This window comes from Pollicipes pollicipes, unplaced genomic scaffold (assembly GCF_011947565.3).
Source record: "Pollicipes pollicipes isolate AB1234 unplaced genomic scaffold, Ppol_2.1 Scaffold_4740;HRSCAF=5597_pilon_pilon_pilon, whole genome shotgun sequence".
Classification (NCBI taxonomy): domain Eukaryota; kingdom Metazoa; phylum Arthropoda; class Thecostraca; order Pollicipedomorpha; family Pollicipedidae; genus Pollicipes; species Pollicipes pollicipes.
Window position 1 is genome coordinate 27094761 of NW_023596545.1, and position 10477 is coordinate 27105237.

Below are 10477 nucleotides of genomic sequence, written 5' to 3' on the forward strand. Positions count from 1 at the left end.
GATTCACTAAAATGAGCAGATGTCGTTGTTTCCACCCCACCGAGCAAGGTCATCTCTATCCTCTCCATGGGTCCCTGGCCCCATTACCATCAACAATCAGGACCATATAGTTTTGTTTTCTTCTGCTGCCGTCTGGGTACTTCCACTGCACTGTGGGTAGCGCGGACAAGTGCGTGACACGCGCTACTGGCAACCGTTCCCCAGATAATCGCCTCAAACCCTCAAGTCAGTCATTCACCTGTTGCAGCCAGTCTGGACCAACTGTAGATGCCGCCTGACGAATAAATAGCATGTTCTTCGCAATGTAGCAGGGTGCCGATTTTTCCCTCTTGAGCCGAAATAATGCATCAAAACCCATTTCAATACGCGTGGTGCAGCCCATTGCATATTTACGTAAGCATTTTTATAGCATGACATATCATGTGGAACATGGTTAACATGGTTGCACCTCGATCTGGCAGGAGGTTACCAACTTTGAAGTTCTGTGATCTTCCGTACCGCTATCTGAAACCTCAGAGACAACTTTACAAGAGACGATAGGGATGCATTTGTGGGCAACTGTGCACACCACACATACATAAAAAGCTAAAACATTGAGGTTATTTTACAAAATGCTAGAAGTGTAGCTGCTTTCCAATTAACGGAAAGCTTCCACCCACGCTCAGAGCTAGTCAGCTTCGCACACGATGCACGGAAAGTGGAGCTGGATGACTCGAGGTGCAGGAAGAGCATTTTGACATCTTGATAGCTTTGAACAGCACCGGTGGATGCCCGTGACGCGGTGTGGCGGTCGGTGGCCAATCAGCTTCGAAATTGGCGCTTTCGCATACGCCAGTAGTGGCCAATCATGGAACAGAAGTTTGAAACGGACCAGAGCCGATGCGACAGTCCTCCGCAGATAGGCTATGTGGATGACATCATGCAAATGTGCTCAAACCATAGTGTGCGGTATTTGAGTGGTAATGGCCTGACTGACATGTTTTGATTTACTTAAGGTTTGATGGAATTTGGAGAAAAACTGGCTTCTCAGTCAGACCACGATGCATCTATCATAATTATACGCGAGCAGTTACATTTTTACCAAATGAATAGAGTTTTTCCTTTTAATAGACAAATTTGTCGCCGTCTGGTGAAGAAGACTGCCATTCTAAATCTGTCGTTGGTGATCCTAAGTGGCGTTATGCTAAACGTCTAATGGGATCAGGGTTCATCACTGGGCTTCTCGCTGCTACTGCCCCTGGGTGCCATGCGGAAGTGGCAGAGACATTGGAGACGAGCCGGTGCGGCAGTGTCACAGGAAGGGCTCTCGCTCTGGGAAGTGCATGGACACCGGCTGAATTCCCCATGGACAGGTGTGCATCAATTAGCTGAGAGTGTCAGCGTCATTGTCTTGTGTTTCCGATGTTCGTAAGTTTTATATGTAGTTATTTGTGAGGGTCTGGCTCCACGGCCCGCGCTCTTCATGATTTTGCGTTTTATGAATTATTTTTTTTTTTAGATTTCGTCTTTATAAGAATGCCCTTTTCGAGTTTTTTTTTGTGTCCTCAGCGTGCTTTTTCACGTTTGTGGTCACGTTTGCCAGTATCTACATGCCTGGCATCCGATGGCAACTTTAACGAGAAGTTTGACGGGTTGTCCAGCCCATAGCGAGCAAAGCATAATTGCTTGTCGTAGATCCGTCTCCGCCTTTTCAATTACTTGTCATGGTCGATCGCCTCCGCCTCCTGCGGCTGTTGCTTCTGTGACGGCGCCGACAGCGTGGGCGGCACGCTCAACGAGCCTGCTGGGTGCGTACGACACTGTTGCATCGGGACCAGAGTGGCGAATACCATACACGCGCGGGAGTGTGTGGCAGCCTCGCGCGGGAGCCGGACCCGAACACGCACAGCGTTACTTCCGGATGTGCGTCGACGAATTCGACAAGCCCTTCACCGTCATGTCCTACAAATTACGGAAACAGTGCACGGATATGTGTTATCTCATCTCCCCAGGAGAGCGTCTAACCGCCCCGCTGGAGTTCCTCGCTGCTGGCGGTTCGATGAGGGCGGTGGATGAATTTTACCGTGCCAGATCCGCCACCATCCGGAAGATCATCCGTAATTCGGGTGATGACCGATCATCCTAGTCATCCTTGATCATCAAATCATCAATTATTTATGTCATTTATGCATAATGATAATCATCATCCGAACCACCTGTGATTATTAAGCATACCCCGTTGTTGCATTGATGCCAGCGGTGTACCTTCCTATTCAGCTGGGGCTCCAGCTCCCCCCTCCCCCCGACCCTTCCAGAAGCTTAAGGCTTTTTGAGAATACCTTTCCATATATAATACCTTTGAGAATACCAATACCTTTCCGGCATGCAATTGGATCGCGTCCAAATTTTCAGCACTCATGAGGGCGTCTATTATGTGTGTTTTGAGGCCAGAGAAGTGTCCCTAGCTTTTCTGGTTTCGGAGCAGCGATGGATTTTGAGGAATGCTGCGCGGCGATCTACGGCCGGCACGAATCGACGCGCCCCAGCCAACGATGCGGCGAAGCGCGTGCTGCGGGCCGATAATGCTACAATAACGGAGCCATATATCATAAGATATCCCCAAAACACGTAAAAATATATATAATTGCCCTCAAACTGGAGTAAGGGACAGCTCTGTTCAGTTTTTGTGCCTGCTCGAAACATGGCCTCGTATGTATGATGTCATCGAGCTGAAAAGGCAATTTTCAGGGAAAAATTGCCTTTGACCTAGCATAATGGGGTCCATAATTGACCGAACAACGCAAAACTAATATCAGTCGCGATATCCCGTTAAGAACAATCCACCCGTGCTTTTTGTTTGGCTTTATTGTGATTAGTGTGAAAAGGTCAAGCAGAGATTACACTGTTCGACCCCATCTATCGATCCCCTTAACAGTTCGCGTTATGAAAAATGGCGGATCAGGGCGAGGGTAAATAGCAGGAAATGGTACAGGTCTTGGAAGAACAAGCTTGTTCGCGCCACCTGAGCGTAGGTACAATCTTTTTTCATTCACCAGCTCCCCACATCCGTTAAGCGCAACTACGCCGCTGAGAGATATCTACGCCCGACCTACAGTGTCTTTTTTTGCGGATTCACTTTTTCAGCCATTTTATGAATGTTTCCTGACAAACTATGTTCTTGTCTGGCATTGCCTCAAGTCGTGAAAGCCCTGGAAATTTGGAGAAACGATAGTCTTTGAGCAAATTGAATCGTCAGACCGATCAGTGCATGTCCCATTTTCCATAAATATAGCACACCTGCAGATTAAGACGCGTACCTTGCAGAATTTTACTATCTTAAACTGGAACCTTTTTTGCTGCAGTGCAGCTACATAACAACTCTGTGCTGTTCACGGAGTCACCAAACGTATAGACTTGATGGACACAACGGCGGCTCACCTAGCACACAACAGTCTCCAACATGGAAAACTAGATGAATGAATACGCAAAGGTTCCCGTCGCAACAAAGCGAAATAGGTATCACAACTGGTCAACGTATGCCAGCCATGAAAATGAAGATGATACCGAAGCGTTTAAACGGAAAGACGCTTCCCATGCCATTCTCTTTTCCAAACTTCTGCCTTCCTGGACGCTTTTTCATGTTTTCGTCTTTGCCAACACACACTTTGCAGTTTCGTTATTCTGAGAACGCGTTACCGCTTTTTTGACCAAGCTTTTTCAATTTGTTTTAAGTTTAGAGAGTCTTCAGTTTAGCGTGGAGCCAGCTCTGTGTTTTTTCTGTGGAACGAAAATTATTTTGATGCTGAGAAACGCAAAAGTATGAACAATCGTGTTCAGATTATGAAAAAAGCGTCTCCAGGAGCCAGTGCCTAAAACGGATATGTTGAGAAGCGAAGAAATGCAAATAATGTGATGCTGACACCTTTTCGAATGTGTTGCTTTCGCGTGCTTTTTATAGACATGGTTATCAATTGCACGTAATTCCTGTTGGCTCTTACGTCTTTTCGTGTATCTGATAACCAAATAACGCATAAAAGCTTAGCTATAATCATTGCCTGCGGATCATAGCATTTCTTGGTAAAACCGGCTATTAAAAATTAGCTGACGACGAATTTCCTGTTAATATCCTATCACTATGCCTAACCGTACCTTGCCTGGGAAAACATGCTGCTCGACGCAATCAGTTGTGTGCGTGCAAACAAACCGATAAAAGCCACCCTGAAACTTGCGTTGCATGGCGTGAGCAAAGGGCTGCCTGAACAAGAGGATGTCTAGTTCTAAAATCATGTGACCTGGGCCGGTTTTTGTCCGACAATTTACCGAAAGCATGTCTTTATGTACATCAAAAATATCTTAAACTGCCGCACATCGTTATATTCAGTCCAGCATCACAAGTTTCTGAAATAAAGCGCTTCAGTTCAAGGACAAATGATTTTAGAACACTCGAGCTTTCTCCGTCAGTTGCCAAATCTTGCATAAAAATACGTTTTTTGGAGCTGTGCGTACTTTACGTGAAGTAACCCGGTCCTATATTTCAGTTCTAATCTTATTTCGCTCTTGGATTGCACAAGAATTTCATGGGACGAAAATCTCATACCTGGCGCGGACTAGGACCTTTAGCTATTGATATGAGGGTCTTAATTGTAAGCCCCGGCCAGGGTGCGCTGCGCTGTCGTAAAATCTAACTGCATAAATCTGAGACTAGCAGAATGCGTAAAGGCGAGTTGAAGATGTGACGTTAATGATGATTGTAACCTTGCTCTGCAGATACTTGATGTGAGCATGACGCTCAGCGAGGTGCTGCAAGACGTCGCCCAAGGACTGGGAGGACTGGCTTCGTGGACGTTCGAGAAGTTCTGGGAAGCATGGCACTTCTTCTGGATTTGGCTGGGTTTTCAAAAGCCAGGTAAGCGCTGCATCTAGAGGTCATGTCTGCTAGCGGTGATAATGACGTTGAGCCCAAGGTGAAACACATCACGTTTTGAGATCTTATCTCATTAACGTCTCGTTCCCATCATGGATGCACTTGGGACTAAAAAAAACGGAAGCAAATCTCTGCAGTGTTCGCCAGGTGACTATGCTTTACCCAAACATTTAATTTGTGTTACGTGCAATCACCTACAGAAATTGAAAGCTTCGTGAAAAGGCAGTCATGCAAGTTAATTTTTTTCAGCTAGCACTGTCAAATAGAAGCATGATCTTCATAGTCAACAGCTGGTGCTGACAGCGCATTGCATTAAAATCCCGTTGTAATTTTGCCCGACGCAACCTTAAAAAAAAACTAGAGGCATTCAGGGCCACCTAACATTTGAGGTTCATCTGCATATTTGGGTTTCAAATCAAAGACCTTGCAACCATCACACCACAGCGGAACGGCCTGCCTGCGTTGCACAATTTCACAACTGAGCCGTCTCAAGCTGTGCGATGGATGAATCTGATCTTCATACGGAGGATGCCGCTCAGTGGCAATGGTGGGAGGTCCTTTTGCTCAAACTAGGCGTCTGAATGTGTGCTCTATTTGAGTGTATCACAGTTTTAGACCCACTGTCGTTGTCACGTTGTTGAGGCGTTGAGGCGTGGTAAAAGCATCTTTTGTGATGCCTCGTGTCAAGCGGATCTTAGCGGCACGTTGCTTGGCAACAGAACAGACAGACAGAGATGTAAAGTATAAGCACGACGTCACCAACCTGGAGGGGGAGGGGGGGGGGGGGGAGGTTCGAGGGTCTCGGACGCGGAGAATTGCGATGCATAGCCAAATCGTGTCTGAGTCACGAAAAATAACTGTCCAGGAGGCAGCACCAACAGGTAGATACTGAACAGGCGAACTTACCTCATGCTCTGCCATGCACCGCGCACTGAGCCGAAAAACTGCTGCATGTAGCGGTCAAGAACAGGTATAGTGATTCCAATCACATCGAGTGTTCAGGTTGGAGCAAAATAGTGACAGGTCAAACCTGTGGTTGTATTGGTGTTTTTCGAAAGCAACGATTGTTACAACACTTCTTTAAGCTCACACCTGCGGTATGGTCGGTTTTTTCCAAATGCAATAACTGTATGCAACACTTTATAAACGTATCAGCCGCTTGTATGATATTGCTCACAAAAAAACGCGTGGCTTATAGTCATGCAGTGCTGTTTGGTTCGGGGCATGTGGATGTTAAAGGCTGGTCACAAAAGGACATCAATCAATTATTCACATAAGTTGTTTTTATGCCAGCGTGGGATGAAGGATAGACCATTCTAATTGTTAACCAATGTTGCGATGTAACCTTCACAGAACGCTGTATTACAACTTTTGTTGATGCGGTGGCGACAAACACTAAGCTCATGCCGAAATGAGAAGCTAAAGCTTAACGATTTTAAGACGTCAGCGTTGGGTGTGCCATGCTCAGAAGAGGTTGCTAAAATAGGGTACTGTGTTTTATTATTGTAATGCCAACAAGGCTGTGACGATTCATAACCAGGTTTTTGAGGCAGAAAAGATGGCAAGAACACATCAAGCGAGAACTTCTGGTGGTGTGGGGAATAGACATACCGAACAAGGGGAACAACCAAATCGTTACGCGAGATCTTCTGCCAGGAGCTTTTGGTGCCAGCGTGCAAAAATAAGACTGTTCCAGTCACAGGAATAAGGTGTTTGATGTCCTTACGCCACGTGAATCCGCCCCGATAGAATTAGATCAAAAATTGCACAATGCTGTTGAAAAAGGGATATTTCGTCATAGCAGAAACTAGAACAACTACAGAAGCTTGGTATCGAAATATTTTCCGACTATCCATACTGATAACTGACGCCACCTTTGTTCATGCATAAAAACGCCCATGAAATAGCGTACTTGCTGATGCACGTGACATCGGCCGTCAGAAAAAAGAAAACCTTCATCAGTTGCTAAAAGGCTGATCTCAGACAAATTTTCGCTGCAGTACCTCTAATGTAATTACCAAGCACCTCTACATATGTCATCTTCCTATTTGCACGCATTGTACGTGTTACTGGCGTCTTTTTCATTATTAAAGATCTTCGATGCTTTGTAGGGAACGTGACATTGTTTCCGAAGTCTTTTGACGTGACCCATATAACAGCTAAATACTCAAGGTCATTTCTTCGTTGGACCAGGATCCGCCTTTTTCAGCCCATGCGCATCATACCTTACTAAACAGTACTTGGTCTTGATGCAAGCAATACGCAATTAGCTCAACTCAGTCAGACATCGGCCGGGTAAAATAATGAGAAAACTGTAAAAACGAGACGGTCTTTGACGCCCCAAAGGTTTTTCCGGAATGGTTTCCGAACGGCGCGGCGTAGCTGCGCCAAAGTATGCATAGCTGTAGAGCATTAAATAGCGGATCGTTTGGTAATAACAATTTAGATGCACCTTGTAAGGTCGCTTGCCTACGGCAGGTCAAAGTCAGGTCATGTATTCAGCGAAATCATTTTGTACGTAATCGTTTAATCTGATGCAACAACGAAGTGTTAGTCAAAACCACACATCTCTGAGATACTTTCTTAGGTAACACAACGATTGAATGAGCAAATTATGTTGACTTAGGGTCAAGTGCGGAGGTCAGACTTAGGTCAAAACTAGCCCGTTTCATTTTAGTAGGGCTTGCTGTATGGGTTAGCTTCTGGTGCTCATTTCAAATTTATTGGCAACAGGAACCGCATTATAAATGTTCCATGAACTTCTTAAAAGTCAGAATAGGTCACTGACCTAAAATGACTCAGGTCAACGTTTTGTTTTTAGAGACATATGCTTGACGTAATATTTGTCGGTTATTCGAACGCAAAACTCAAACCGGTCTTGCACGACTTTAATTACCGTTACCTTTGAAAGGTCATATAAGTTCATTGATCTTAAATAAATCTGTAATATTTTGGTTAGAGCAGATATCTAGGTTCTGTGGGCATTTTGGACACCAGCCTGAAACTTGCCCTTGTTTGACCTTACTCGATCCGAAGGCCATGACCTAGGAACCTCAAGCTTTGACATAAGGGAGCCCACGTACAGGCCAATGCACTCTGTGAATTCGGTTTCCCTAGCTCTCTTAGTTTCTGAGATCTCACGGGGGATCAAACTGACCCCTAACCAACCGGCCACCCGGGCGCGTGTTAAGAACAGTTCGGTCGGGCTCAGACATTCAGCAACACTTCGCCATTCAGCCAAGTCCAGAACGTTTCAGCTTCAACGGTGGGGAACATAGCTCATCAAATCAAAGGAGTCCAGCATGGTCTCGCGCAAAGAATTGATGAAACCCGCATAAAACCCCATATACGTAACCCCATATACGCCTATATAGCGGTTAAATATCAGTAAGATGATAACGTTTGTCTGTAGTGATGATGATTGGGGTTATAGGGCGCGCCGACTTCTCAGGTCATTTTGCGCCCACACGTTGGTCGGTAAAAGACGTTGGACAGTAAAAGCTCCGGAGGTGGATGAAAGCCGGACAAGTCAGACAGAAACTCGTGCTGCGTGAATGTCATTGCACTGCCATCCCGAATTCGGTCTTGAGAACCTGCAATCACCACCTCGATCAATAGTCGGTTAGCAAACAATAAGCCGCGGCCGGCGGCGGCGCGCCAAGCACGTGACGGCCTCCCCCTAGCTGCTGTTGGTCGGCTTCCGCAATAAGGGAGAAGCGGTGCCTCCGGCCTTTCCCCAGAGGCCGATGTCACCGCTGCGCCTGTTCGCGTCCTGCCGCTATGGCTGGCTGCTCATACAGCATCGTCCATTAAAATCCGCGTCCAACAAGTGTCCTCGCCATTTGTAGCGCCAACGCCGCTAGCTCGGTGTACCGTAAACGCACGCCCAATGTCGACCACTTGCACCCATAACCCAGACACAGATCAACGCACCCTCACGCATTATATCATATTTGTCAGGTCGTGAAGTCCATGCATTTCCGGTGGGTAGCTTACAGCTGCTATTGGTGCTGGCGGGTGCTGCGATGACCCGGTGGACTGTTTCAGCGGGGTAATGGTGATTGCAGCATGACGCGGCGCTTTCTGTCCTGACCGTGACGTCATGGCAGGCTCTGTCCCGACCGTGACCACGGCGGGCTCTGTCCTGACCGTGACGTCATGGCCGGCTCTGTCCTGACCGTGACGTTGTGGCCGGCTCTGTCCTGACCGTGACGTTGTGGCCGGCTCTGTCCTGACCGTGATGTTGTGGCCGGCTCTGTCCTGACCGTGACGTTGTGGCCGGCTTCATCCTGACCGTGACGTCACGGCCGGCTCCATCCTGACCGTGACGTCATGGCCGGCTCCATCCTGACTGTGACGTCATAGCCGGCCCTGTCCTGACCGTAACGTCATGGACGGCCCTGTCCTGACCGTGACGTTGTGGACGGCTTCATCCTGACCGTGACGTCATGGCCGGCTCCATCCTGACCGTGACATCATGGCCGGCTCCATCCTGACCGTGACGTCATGGCCGGCTCTGTCCTGACCGTGACGTCATAGCCGGCTCTGTCCTAACCATGACTACGGCGGGCTCCATCCTGACTGTGACCTGGCCTCTTTGCCCCGCAGCGCTGGCCGGGCCCGACCGGCGCGAGCTGCTGGAGTGGGTGCGGCTGCACCTGCCGACCGCGCCGCCAGCCAACTTCGGCGCCGACTGGGCCGACGGCGTGGCGCTGTTGCGGCTGGTCGGGGCGGTGTCGCCCGCCGCCGAGCCGCCGGCGCCCGCCGCCGACCGGCCCATCGAGAACGTCAACAGCGCCCTGCGCCTGGCCCGCCTCCACCTCCACGTGCTGCCGGTCAGTCGCCGCCCGCAGAGATTCGTGGGTTCGCGGCGCCGCCGAGGAGCGGGTCGAGCGCGGCTTTGCATTGGCGGGAGTCATCTGTGAGCTGTATGTATTTGCTTTTTTTGCGCAATGATGCCTGAAATCAATATGCTTTATTGTAGTTCACAGCGAAGGGCGCTTTCGAGGGAGAAATATCGTTTAGTTGCAAACGGCCCAGAAGATAAGTCAATAGTTCGTTGATCCATGCCATGTGACATTCATTGTGTGATGTTGAGCCCATCGCATTGTTTCGGATTGGCGCCGCACGTATTTCGGTCAGGTCAGTGATCTCTTGAGCCCGTTAGTTAGGATTGACTGCACTGCTTGGTGCCTGCGCCGGCAGTTTCATTACTTCGAGTCATCGGTTAAAGTTCCGCGGTATCCACAAAAGCCCTTTGTTAAAAGAGACCCACCGACAATTTATGCGGTAGGGTCGCACGCCTCAGATCAAAAGGCTATGGCGAATTGCCAATCGAGGACGCTATAGCACCCTTGCCGTATTCTAGAGATCAATGTATGCAGAAGGTCACCTCGTCGTAATGACGAGCTGAATCCATCAACACGCACTGTGCTTTCAGGGCAGTGGTAGGGGTGTAAACATCAGGAAAAAGCCGAGGCCATGAAGATTTGATGACGTGAAATGTTTCGAAAATACGAATACTCCACAAAGCTTGCCTGAATATTATTCTCGATCACTTTTACGTAGCATGTT

The 10477-nt window shown here is 48.1% G+C and overlaps 1 long non-coding RNA gene across 1 annotated transcript; it reads left to right on the top strand.

Annotated features, from left to right (window-relative positions):
* The first annotated feature begins 4410 nt into the window (after positions 1-4410).
* LOC119098522 (uncharacterized) lies at positions 4411-9591 on the top strand. Its single transcript, XR_005094250.1, has 3 exons — positions 4411-4477; positions 4747-4885; positions 9512-9591. It is a non-coding gene; the product is annotated as an uncharacterized LOC119098522 (long non-coding RNA).
* Positions 9592-10477: the final 886 nt, after the last annotated feature.